Source organism: Tursiops truncatus, chromosome 6 (genome assembly GCF_011762595.2).
Source record: "Tursiops truncatus isolate mTurTru1 chromosome 6, mTurTru1.mat.Y, whole genome shotgun sequence".
Lineage (NCBI taxonomy): Eukaryota > Metazoa > Chordata > Mammalia > Artiodactyla > Delphinidae > Tursiops > Tursiops truncatus.
Window position 1 is genome coordinate 72,859,047 of NC_047039.1, and position 12,838 is coordinate 72,871,884.

Below are 12,838 nucleotides of genomic sequence, written 5' to 3' on the forward strand. Positions count from 1 at the left end.
CTTCAGTAGTTGTGGCTCGCGGGCTCTAGAGTGCAGGCTCAGTGGTTGTGGCACACCGGCTTAGCTGCTCCGTGGTATGTGGGATCTTCCCAGGGATCAAACCCATGTCCCCCGCATTGGGGGCGGATTCTTAACCACTGCACCACCAGGGAAGTCCCGCTAATTTACTTTCTATTTCTAAGAATTTGTTTGGGGCATTTCATATTAATGGAATCATATAATATGTGGCCTTTTCTGTCTGGCTTGTTCTACTAATAGGCATGATATTTTCAAGGTTCATCCATGGTATAGCATGAATTAGTGCTTCATTCTTTTTTATTGCCAAATAATATTTCATTGTATGGATACATCACATTTTGTTTGCCCATTCATCAGATGATGGATATTTTTGGTTTGTTTCCACTTTTTTGCTACTATGAAAAATGCTGCTATGAAAATTAATGGACAGTATTTTGTATGGACAAGTTTCAAGTTTTCTTGGGTTTATATACCTAGGAGTGGAATTGTTGCCTCAAATGGTAACTCTATATTTAACTTTTTGAGGAATTGACAGACTGTTTTCCAAAGCAGCTGCATCATTTTACATTCCCACCAGCATTGTGTGAGTTTTCCATTTAGCTATACCCTTGCCAACACTTCTCTGTCCTTTTGATTATAGCCATCCTAAATGAGTGTAAAGTAGTATCTCACTGTGGTTTTGATTTGCACTTCCCTGATGGCTAATGATGTTGAGCATCTTTTCATGTATTTATTGGCTGTTTCTGTATAGTTTTTTTGAGGACTGTCTATTAAATTCCTTTGCCCATTTTTTTCTTTTATTTAATTTTTAAAAAATTATATTGAAGTACAGTTGATTTACAATGTTGTGTTAATTTCTGCTGTACAGCAAAGTAACTCATTTATACATACATGTATTCTTTTTCATATTCTTTTCCATTATGGTTTATCACAGGATACTGAATATAGTTCCCTGTGCCATACAGTAGGACCTTGTTGTTTATGCATTCTATATATAATAGTTTGCATCTACTAATCCTAAACTCCCCCCGTACACCTTGGCAACCACAGGTCTGTTCTCTATGTCTGTGAGTCTGTTTCTGTTTCATAGGTAAGTTCATTGGTGTCATCTTTTAGATTCCACATATAAATGATATTGTATGGGATTGTCTGTCTCTTTCTGACTTACCTCACTTAGTATGATAATCTTTAGGTCCATCCATGTTGCTGCAAATGGCATTATGTCATTCTTTTTTATGGCTGAGTAATATTCCATTGTATATACCTACCACATCTTCTTTATCCATTCCTCTGTTGATGGACGCTTAGGTTGTTTCCATGTCTTGGCTGTTGTAAACAGTGTTGCATTGAACATTGGGGTGCATGTATCTTTTCAAATTATAGTTTTCTCCAGATATATGCCCAGGAGTGGATTGCAGGATCATATAGAAACTCCAGTTTTAGTTTTTTGAGGAACCCCCATACTGTTTTCCATAGTGGCTGTACCAATTTACATTCCCACCAACAGTATAGGAGGGTTCCCTTTTCTCCACACCCTTTCCAGAATTTGTTATTTGTAGACTTTCTAATGATAGTCATTCTGACTAGTGTGAGGTGCTACCTTGTAGTTTTGACTTACATTTCTCTAATAATTAGTGATGTTGAGCATCTTTTCATCTGCCTGTTGGCCATCTGTATATCTTCTTTGGAGAAATGTCTACTTAGGTCTTCTGCCCATTTTTTGATTTACAGTGGTTTTGGTTTTTTTGTTGCTATTGTTACTGAATTGTATGAGCTGTTTGTATATTTTGGAAATTAAGCCCTTGTCAGTCGCATCATTTGCAAATATTTTCTCCCAGTCCGTAGGTTGTCTTTCCATATTGTTCATGGTTTCCTTTGCTGTACAAAAGGTTGTAAGTTTGATTAGGTCCCATTTGTTTATTTTTGCTTTTATTTCTATTGCCTTGGTAGACTGACCTAAGAAAACATTGGTATGATTTATGTCAGAGAATGTTTTCCTATATTCTCTTCTAGGAGTTTTATGGTGTCATGTCTTATATTTAAGTCTTTAAGCCATTCTGAGTTTATTTTTGTGTATGGTGTGAGAGTATGTTCCAAATTCATCGATTTACGTGCAGCTGTCCAAATTTTCCCAACACCATTTGCTAAGGATACTGTCTTTTCTCTATTGTATATTCTTCCCTCCTTTGTCGAAGATTAATTAACCATAGTTGGGTGAGTTTATTTCTGGGCTGTCTATTCTGTTCTGTTGATCCATATGTTCTTGTGTCAGTATCACACTGTTTTGTTTACTGTAGCTTTGTAGTACTGTCTGAATTCTGGGAGGGTTATGCCTCCTGCTGTGTTTTTTTTCTTCAGGATTTCTTTGGCAATTCTGGGTCTTTTATGGTTCCATGTAAAATTTAGGATTATTTGTTCTAGTTCTGTGAAAAATGTCATGGGTAGTTTGATAAGGATCTCATTAAATCTGTAGATTGCTTTGGGTAGTATGGCCATTTTAACAATATTAATTCTTCCAATCCAAAAGCATGGGATATCTTTCCATTTCTTTGAAGCATCTTCAGTTTACTTTATTAATGTTTTGTACTTTTCAGCATATGAGCCATTAACCTCCTTTGTGAAGTTTATTCCTACGTATTTTATTTTTTGATGCTATTTTGTAAGGAATTGTTTGTTTACATTCCCCTTCTGATATTTCATTGTTAGTGTAAAGAAATGCAACCAATTTCTGTATGCTAATCTTGTATCCTGCTACCTTGCTGAATTCGTTTATCAGTTCTAGTAGGTTTTTTTTGTGGAGTCTTTAGGGTTTTCTGTATATGGTATCATGTCACCTGCATATAATGACAACTTTACCTCTTCCCTACCAATTTGAATACCTTTTATTTCTTTTTCCTGTCTGATTGCTGTGGCTAGGACTTCCAGTACTATGTTGAAGAGAAGTGATAAGAGTGGGCATCCTTGTCTTGTTCTACATTTTAGCAGGAATTCTTCTGAGTATTATATTGCTGTGGGTTTGTCATAAATAGCTCTTATTATGTTGAGATATGTTCTCTCTATACCCACTTTGGTAAGAGTTTTTATCATGAATGGATGTTGAATTTTATTGAATGCTTTTTTGCATGTATTGAGATGATCCTGTCGTTTTTGTTTTTTCTTTTGTTGATGTGGTGTATCAAATTGATTGATTTGTATTTGTTGAACCATCCTTGTGAACTTAGGATGAATCCCACTTGGTCGTGGTGTATGATCTTTTTTATGTATTGTTGAATTCAGTTTGCTAATATTTTGGTGAGAATTTTTACATCTATATTCAACAAAGATATTGGCCTATAATTTTCTTTTTGGTAGTGTCTTTGTCTGGTTTTGGTATCACGGTGATGTTGGCTTCACAGAATGTCTTTTGGAGTGTTACTTACTCTTCAGTCTTTTGGAAGAGTTTGAGAAGGATCGGTATAAGTTCTTCTTTGTATGTTTGGTGTAATTCACCTGTGAAGCCATCTGGCCCTGGACTTCTGTTTGTAGGGAGTTTGTTTCATTACAGATTCTGTTTCACTTCTAGTGATCAGTCTGTTCAAGTTATCTATTTTTTCTTGATTCCGTTTGGGTGGGCTGTATGTTTCTAGAAAGTTGTCCATTTCCTCTAGGTTGTCAAATTGGTTGACATATAATCATTCATAGTATTCTTTTATGGTTTTTTGTAATTCTGCAGTATCAGTTGTGATTTATTCTCTTTCATTTCTTATTTTGTTTATTTGGGTCTTGTCTCTTTTGTTCTTGGTGAGCCTGCTCAGAGGTGTGTCAATTTTGTTTACCCTTTCAAAGACCCAGGTCTTGGTTTTACTTATTTTTTTCTATTGTTTTTTTAATCTCTATTTTATTTGTTTCCCCTCTGGTCTTTAATTGTCTCCTTCCTTCTGCTAACTTTAGGTATAGTTTGTTCTTCTTTTTCTGATTCTTTTAGGTGGTGGGTTAGGTTATTTGAGATTTTTCTTCTTTCTTAAAGAAGGCCTGTATTACTCTGAACTTCCCTCTAAGAACTGCTTTTGCTGCATCCCATAGATTTTGTTGGTTGTGTTTTCATTGTCCTTTGTCTCAAGGTATATTTTAATTTCTTCTTTGATTTCATTGTTGACCCATTGGATTTTTTAGTAGCATGTTGTTTAGTCTCCATGTAATTGTTTTTTTTTCTCATTTCTTTTTCTGTGGTTGATTTCTAGTTTCATGCTGTTGTGGTCATAATAGTTGTTGAGATAATTTCTATACTCTTGAATTTGTTGAGTCTTGTTTTGTGCCCTAGTATGTGGTCAATCCTAGAGAATGTTCCCTGTGCACTTGAATGTGTATTCTGGTTTTTTTGGATGTAATGTCCTAAAAATATCAATTAAGTCTAACTGTTGTATTTTATCATTTAGGATCTCTGTTGCCTTATTTTCTGTCTCAAAGATCTGTCCATTGATGTGAATGAGGTGTTAAAGTCTCCTACTACTATTGAATTCCCACCAGTTTCTCCCTTTATGTCTGTTAGTATTTGTTTTATGTATTTGGGTGCTCCTGTATTAGGTGCATATATATTGATGAGTGTAAAATCCTCTCATGTTCATCCTTTTATCATTATATAGTGTCCTTCTTTATCTTTCTTTCTTTACGGCATTTGTTTTAAAGTCTATTTTGTCTGATTCGAGTATTGCGACCCTCACTTTTTTGTCGTTTCCGTTTGCATGAAATATGTTTTCCGTCCCCTCACTTTCAATCTATGTGTGTCCTTTGCTCTAAGGTGGGTCTCTTGTAGGCAGCCTATTGTAGGCTCTTGTTTTTTTGATTCAGTCTGCCACTCTTTGTCTTTTGATTAGAGCATTTAGGCCATTGCCATTTAAGGTAATTATTGATAGATATGTATTTATTGCCTTTTTAAACCTTGTTTTCCAGTTGATTCTGTGTTTCTTCTTTGTTCCTTTCTTTTTCTTTTTCTTGGCCATGCCACACGGGTTGTGGGATCTTATTTCTCTGACCACGGATCGAACTCGGGCCCTTTTCAGTGAGAGCGCAGAGTCCTAACCACTGGACCTCCGGGGAATTCCCCTGCTTTTCTTTTTTGTGGTTTGATGATTTCCTTTTATTTTATGCCTTTGTTTTCTTCTTTTAGGTTTTAGTGAATGTATTGCAGGTTTTTCCTTTGTGGTTACCCTGTTTTTTAAGTATTTTTACCCCTTGCTATATACTTGCTTTAGACTGATAGTCATATAGGGTCAAACACATTGGAAAAAAAACAAAAACAAAGAATCTACCTTTTCTTACTCTTCTCCCCCACATTTTATGATTTTGAAGTCCTCTTTTACTTCTTCATGTTTATCCCTTTGCTGTTCATTGTGGTTATCATTGTTTTCACAAGGTTGTTTTGATTTTTTTAAATAAAAAAATGTACTGGCTTATTTAAGTGATTTACTTGCCAGTTGTGATTTTCTCTTTCCTATAGACTCTTGCTTCTTTTCTGTTTAGAAAAGACTTGTCAGTGTTTCTTTTAAGATAGGTTTAGTATTGCTGTATTCTTTTAGTTTTTGTTTGTCTGAGAAATTCTTTATCTCTCCTTCTATTCTAAATGAATAGAATAGGTTGCATATTTTCTAGGTTGCATATTTTTCCCTTTTAGAGTTTTGAATGTATCTTGCCATTCCCTTCTGGCCAAAAACATTTCTGTAGAGAAATCAGCCCATAGCCTTATGGGGATTCCCTTGTAATTAACTCTTAGTTTTTCTCTTGCTGCCTTTAGAATCCTCTCTTTATTTTTAACTTTTGACATTTTGATTATAATATGTCATGGTGTAGGTCTGTTTGGGACTCTCTGTGCTTTCCTGTTGCCTTTTTTAGTTGAGGGAAGTTTTCGGCCATAATTTCTTCAAATACTTTTTCAATCCCCTTGTCTCTTTCTTCTCCTTCTGTAATCCCTATTACGTGTAGATTGTATATTATCGCATAGGTCTCTTATATTGCTTTCATTTTTTTTTTCATTTGGCTTTCTGTCTGCTGTTCTGATTGGGTGATTTCCATTATTCTATCTTCTGGATCACTTATTCATTCTTCTGCATTATTCATTCTCCTGTTCATTGCCTTTAGCTCACTTTTTGTCCCAGCAAATGAGTTTTCTTGGCTCCTCCTTATATTTTCTAGTTCCTTTTTATAGTACTCTGCATTTCTGTCAATAGCTTTTCTTAATTCCTTCAGTATTTTCATTATCTCCTTTTTGAACTCAGTGTCTGTTAGACAGAAGATATCTGTTTCATTGTTTGTTCTTTCAGGGGAATTCTCTTGATCTTTTAACTGGGAGTGTTTCCTCTGCTTCTTCATTTTACTTATATTTCTCTTACTCTGTGAGTTTTAGAGAAACAATTGTCTACTGTGGTCTTGGAGGGCTTTTTATATGCGTGAGCATCCCTGGGTAGCTTGTGTGGGTTTAATATATTTGGTGTGAGGGCTGTTTTTAGTATGAATGCCTGTGGCCTTCTTTCCTCAGCATGTGCTGGCCGTTACCCCCATTAGTAGGGGGTGTGTAGATGCAGCTACTGGCACCCACTCCCAGGGCACTTGGTGGCAATGGCAGCTCGTGCACGCCTACAGAGCCCATGATGGCGGCGGAGGCAGCTCGCAACCGCTCCTAGAGCCTGCAAGGGTGGCAGCAGCAGCTCAAGATTGCTCCTGGAGCCCAGGAGGGCAGCAGCGGCGGCTTGCAACCTATCCTGGAGCCTTTAGCGCCTCTTTTTAAAGACCACTAATCCCATGCATGAGGGCTCTGCCCTAATGACCTAATCACCTCCCAACAGTCCTACCTCCAAATAACCATCACATTAGGCATTAGAATTTCAACAAATGAAATTTGAGGGACACAGACATTCACAGCATAGCAGCTTGTGTTAGTCCCCTGGCTCCAGGAAGCCACACCAGGAATATTGCCCACTGCTTTGCTAAGGAATGGGGATGATAGGCAGATAAACAGAAATGCCAGAGTGCTATCCTTCTGAAATTCAGCTGTCTTTACCTCTTTCATTTTTCCCTGGTTGCTGTAAGTTTTTTATTAAATTCCAGACTTGCAAGAAAGTTGATTCTGGGAGTTTTCGTTAGTTTAATCGTCATTTCAGTGGAGAAACTCGATTATTTGAGCACCTTTTTCTGTCACTTCCAAAGACAATACTTATCCATTAACTTTTTTTTTAAAGGCTTTATTATTTTAGAGCAGTTTGAAGTTTACAACAAAGTTTAGAGGGAGGTATAGACATTTCTCATATACCTTCTACCCCTACACATACAGAGCCCCCCTGCAATTATCAACACCACTCACCAGAATAGTACATTTTTACTAAAAATGAACCTGCACTGGCATAATCACCCAAAGTCCATAGTTTACATCATGGTGCACTCTTGTTGTACATTCTGTGGTATGGACAACATAGAATGACAAGTGTCCATTGTTACAGTATCACACACAGTATTTTCACTGCTCTAAAAATCCTGCGTTCCGCTATTCATTCCTTACTCACTCCCCCAACCACTGATTGTTTTACTGTGTTCATAGTTTTGCCTTTTTTAGAATGCCCTGTAGTTGAAATCATACAGTGTGTAGCCTGGCTTCTTTCACTTAGTGATATGCATTTAAGCTTCCTGTATGTCTTTTCATGAATTGATAACTCATGGTTTTTAGCACTTAATAACATTACATTGTCTGGATGTACCACAGTTTGTTTATCCATTCACCTACTGAAGGACATCTTGGTTGCTTCTACGTTTTGGCAGTTATGAATATAACTGTTGTAAACAGCTGTGTAGGTTTTATATGGACATAAGTTTTCAGCTCCTTTGGGTAAATATCAAGGAGCCGATTGTTGGATCACATGGTAAAAATATGCTTAATTTTGTAAGAAACCACCAAACTTTCTTCTAAAGTGACTGTACCATTTTGAATTCCCACCAGCAATGTATGAGAGTTCCTATTGCTCCATCTACATCCTTGTCATTACTTGGTGTTGTCATTATTCCAGATTTTGGCCATTCTACTATGTATGTAGTTGTATGTCACTGTTGTTTTAATTTTCATTTCCATGATGACATATGATGTAGAGCATCTTTTCATATGCTTATTTGTCAGTCTTACTTGGTGAGGTGTCTGTTAAGATCTTTAGCCCATTTTTTAATTGTGTTGTTTGTTTTCTTCTTGTTGAGTTTAAAGTGTTCTTTATATATTTTAGATAACAGGTCCTTATCAGATGTGTTGTTCGCAAATATTTTCTCCTATGCTGTGGCTTATTTTCTTATTCTCTTAAAATTAATATCTACCATAATTGTTACTCTTTTCTATTTATTGCCCTTGTTCTTTGTTCCTGTTTTTGTCTATCATGTCTTTTCTTCTTTTTGCAGTTTAATTGAACATTTTGTATGATTCCATTTTCTCTCTTTTCTTGGCACATCAGTTAAAATTTTTTAAACTTTTTTTAGTGGTTGCCCTAGAGCATTTAATATACTTTTTTGTTTGTTTTTTTTATTTTATTTTATTTTTTTAAAAAATGTTTAATTTTTATTGGAGTATAATTGATTTAAAATGTGTTAGTTTCTGCTGTACAGCAAAGTAAAAAACTTATACATATACACAAAAAGAATCTTTTCTAGATTCTTTTCCCATATAGGTCATTACAGAATATTGAATAGATTTCCCTGTGTTATTCGGTAGGTCTTCATTAGATATCTATTTTATATATAGTAGTATGTATAGCTTTTTTTTTGCCTTTTTATTTATTTAATTTTTTTTTAACATCTTTATTGTGGAATGCCTTTTTTCTTTTTTTTCTTTTTTTTTTTTGCGGTACACGGGCCTCTCACTGCTGTGGCCTCTCCCGTTGTGGAGTACAGGCTCCAGACGTGCAGGCTCAGTGGCCATGGCTCACGGGCCCAGCTGCTCCGCGGCATGTGGGATCTTCCTGGACTGGGGCACGAACCTGTGTCCCCTGCATCGGCAGGCGGACTCTCAACCACTGCGCCACCAGGGAAGCCCCTTTCTTTTAAAAAAAAAAAAAGTCTTTATTGGAGTATAATTGCTTTACAATGGTCTGTTAGTTTCTGCTTTATAACAAAGTGAATCAGTTATACATATGTCCCCATATCTCTTCCCTCTTGTGTCTGCCTCCCTCCCTCCCATCCTCCCTATCTCACCCCTCTAGGTGGTCACAAAGCACCGAGCTGATCTCCCTGTGCTGTGCGGCTGCTTCCCACTAGCTATCTATTTTACATTTGGTAGCGTATATATGTCCATGCCACTCTCTCACTTTATCCCAGCTTACCCTTCCCCCTCCCCGTATCCTCAAGTCCATTCTCTAGTAGGTCTGTGTCTTTATTCCTGTCTTGTCCCTAGGTTCTTCATGACCTGTCTTTTTTTTGTTGTTTTTTAGACTCCGTATATATGTGTTAACATACGGTATTTGTTTTTCTCTTTCTGACTTACTTCACTCTGTATGACAGACGCTAGGTCCATCCATCTCACTACAAATAACTCAATTTCGTTTCTTTTTTTTTTTTTTAAACAACTGATCTAAGTCTGCTTTGAAATAATACTATACTATCTCACAGGTAATGTGAGTACCCAGTAATAACAAAATATCTTAATTCCTTCCTCTAATCCCTTGTGTCATTCCTGTTATTCAATACACTCTTAGATTATTAACAATGAACATACTAATAATCTGTTAGGACAATTAAATGTTTGCATTTTACCCTCACTTTCCTACTTCAGTGCTCTTTCTTTATGTAATCTGAGTTTCCAACTTACATTTACTTTCTTCTCTCTATGTAACTACTTTTAATATTTCTTGAAAGGCAGGTCTAATGACAACAATTTTTCTCCATTTTTGTTTGCCTGAGGAAGTCTTTATTTCTTCTTTACTTTTGGAGGGAAAGTTCATGGGGTACAGAATTCTAGTTTAGAGTTTTTTGCTCTTACACTTTAAAATATTTGTTATACCCTGTTCTTGCTAGTATGGTTTCTGAGAATGTGGAAGTAATTCTTATCTTTGCTTCTCTATAAGTAAGGATTTTTTTCCCCTCTAGCTCTTTTTAGGATTTTTTTCTTTATATTTCATTCTCTGTAGTTTGAAAATATGCCTAGGTGCAGTGGGTTTTTTTTGCTTTTTGTTTTGTATGTTTTGTGGGTTTTTTTAGCATTTATTCTGCTTGATGTTCTCTGAGCTTCCTAAATCTGCTATTTAGTATCTGATATTAATTTGGAGAAATTCTCAATCATTATTGATTGAAATATTTCTTCTGTTCCTTTCTCTCTTCTCCTTCTGGTATTCCCATTACTTGTACAGTACAACTTTTGTAGTTATGCATGGATATTCTCTTCTGATTTTTTAGAAATGCTTTCTGTATTTTTATGATTTTTCTGATCTCTTCTCCAGCTCAGGGATTTCCTTAGCTGTGCAACTGTGCAGTCTCCTAATAAACCCATCAAAGTCATTCTTGTTACAGTGATTTTTATCTTTAGCATTCATTTTTGGTTTTCTTAGGATTTCCATCTCTCTGTTTACATTGTTCATCTGTTCTTGCAGATTGTCTACTTTATCTGTTAGACATATTAACCGTTGGACATATTAATTGTAGTTGCTTTAAATTTCTAGTCATGTAATTCCAGCATCCCTGCCATGTTTGGTTCTGATGCTTGCTCTGTCACTTCAAATTGTGTTTTTTGCCTTTTTGTATGCCTTGTTATTTTTTCCTGATAGCCAGACCTTATATACTGGGTAAAAGGAATTGCTGTAAATAGGTCCTTAATAATTTGGTTATAAGATGTGGGAGAAAGGGAAGAGTTCTGTAGTTCTGTGATGAGCTCTCAGTCTTTGATCAGAGCCTGTGCTTCTGTACTGTGAACTTAACAAGAGTTTCTCAGTTTTTTTCCCTACCCCCTTAGGGGGATAGAGTGGGTAGTATGGGCTGGAGTTGGGTATTTCCCTCCCCCCATATGGAGTGGTAGACTTGACTGGAGTTGGATATTTCCCTTCCCTTGGTCATTTTGGCTCTGATAATACCCCATTAGGTAAGGCTCTAGTTAACTCGTTTCTCCAGAGGGCAGGCCTTGTGAAGAACAGTAGAGTGCTCTGGCATATTTTTAAATGGTTCATCGTCCTCTCCACTTGCCTGAGGAGGGGATATTTCTCCAATATTTACTGTGGGAACCTGGTCGAATTCTTGGAGGTGTATCTCAAATTATTTGGGGGACTCCCCTGTGGCTGGGTCCCCTTAGAGTTTTTTATTTTAATTAATTTTCATTGGAGTATAGTTGCTTTACAATATCGTGTTACTTTCTGATGTACAATAAAGTGAATCAGTTATATATATATACATATATCCACTCTTTTTAAAATTTCCTTCACATTTAGGTCACCACAGATCATTGAGTAGGGTTCCCTGTGCTAAATAGTAGGTTCTCATTAGTTATCTATTTTATACATAGCAGTGTATATATGTCAATCTCAATCTCCCAATTCGTCCCCCTTCTCCCCGCCCCCGCTTAGTAACCATAAGGTCTCTACATCTGTGACTCTTATTTCTGCTTTGCCAATAAGTTCACCTGTACCATTTTTCTAGATTCCACGTATAAATGATATTATACAGTATTTGTTTTTCTCTTTCTGACTTACTTCACTCTGTATGACAATCTCTAGGTCCATTCATGTCTCCTCAAATGGCACTGTTTCATTCCTTTTTATGGCTGAGTAATATTCCATTGTATATATGTATCATGTCTTCTTTATCCATTCCTCTGTCAGTGGACATTTAGGTTGCTTCTGTGTCCTGGCTATTGTAACTAGTGCTGCAGTGAACATCAGGGTGCATGCATCCTTTCCAATTATGGTTTTCTCTGGATATATGCCTAGGAGTGGGATTGCTGGGTCATCTGGTAGCTCTATTTTTAGTTTTTTAAGGAACCTGCATACAGTTCTCCATAGTGGCTGTACCAATTTACATTCCCACCAGCAGTGTAGGAAGGTTCCCTTTCCTCCACACCCTCTCCAACATTTATTGTTTGTTGATTTTTTGATGATGGCCATTCTGCCCGGTGTCAGGTAATAGTTCCCTCTGGAGTTTTTAACTCTCAGAGTTGTCCACACTAAGTCTCCAGCAATTCAGTTACAGTTTAGGTTTTCCAACCTTGGCTCTAGTGTCCGTGGTGGTTTCCTTTTTGCAGATCTCTGCTCTGGTAAGCCATGACTCCACTCCCTGTCTGTGTCTTCAGTCTTAGGGGCAGCAGTTTGCCCTATGTACTCCCCTCTCTTACATATTGAAGAAGAGTTGATTTTTTGGTTTGTTCAGCCTTTTACTTATTGTTAATATGGAGTGGTGACTTCAGACTCCTTTCATAGGGAACCAGAAACCCCTGACCCTTCAAAAGCTTCTTAATCTGGAAATCAACATGTGAATAGAGTTCTTTGTGAATTAATCTATGTCAGTTTAGATCTAATAGTTGTGTATTTTCTTCGGTGTGCATGGAATGGAGTAGCAAGAAATGCAAAGTGAAATTTTTTTTTTAAATAAATTTATTTTAATTTTTGGCTATGTTGGGTCTTTGTTGCTACGTGCGGGCTTCCTTTAGTTGCAGGAAGTGGGGGCTGCTCTTCGTTGCAGTGTGCGGGCTTCTCGTTGGCAGTGGCTTCTTGTGTTGCGGAGCAGGGGCTCTAGGCGCACGGGCTTCAGTAGTCAGTGGCTCGCAGGCTCAGTAGTTGTGGCTCGTGGGCTCAGTAGCTCTGTGGCATGTGGGATCTTCCTGGACCAGGGCTCAAACCCA

General features: G+C 37.0%; 1 protein-coding gene across 6 annotated transcripts in view; it reads left to right on the forward strand.

Annotated features, from left to right (window-relative positions):
• VPS13A (vacuolar protein sorting 13 homolog A) overlaps positions 1-12,838 on the forward strand; it is a 233,519-nt gene that overhangs the window by 52,389 nt on the left and 168,292 nt on the right. The gene's annotated exons all lie outside the window — the stretch shown is intronic.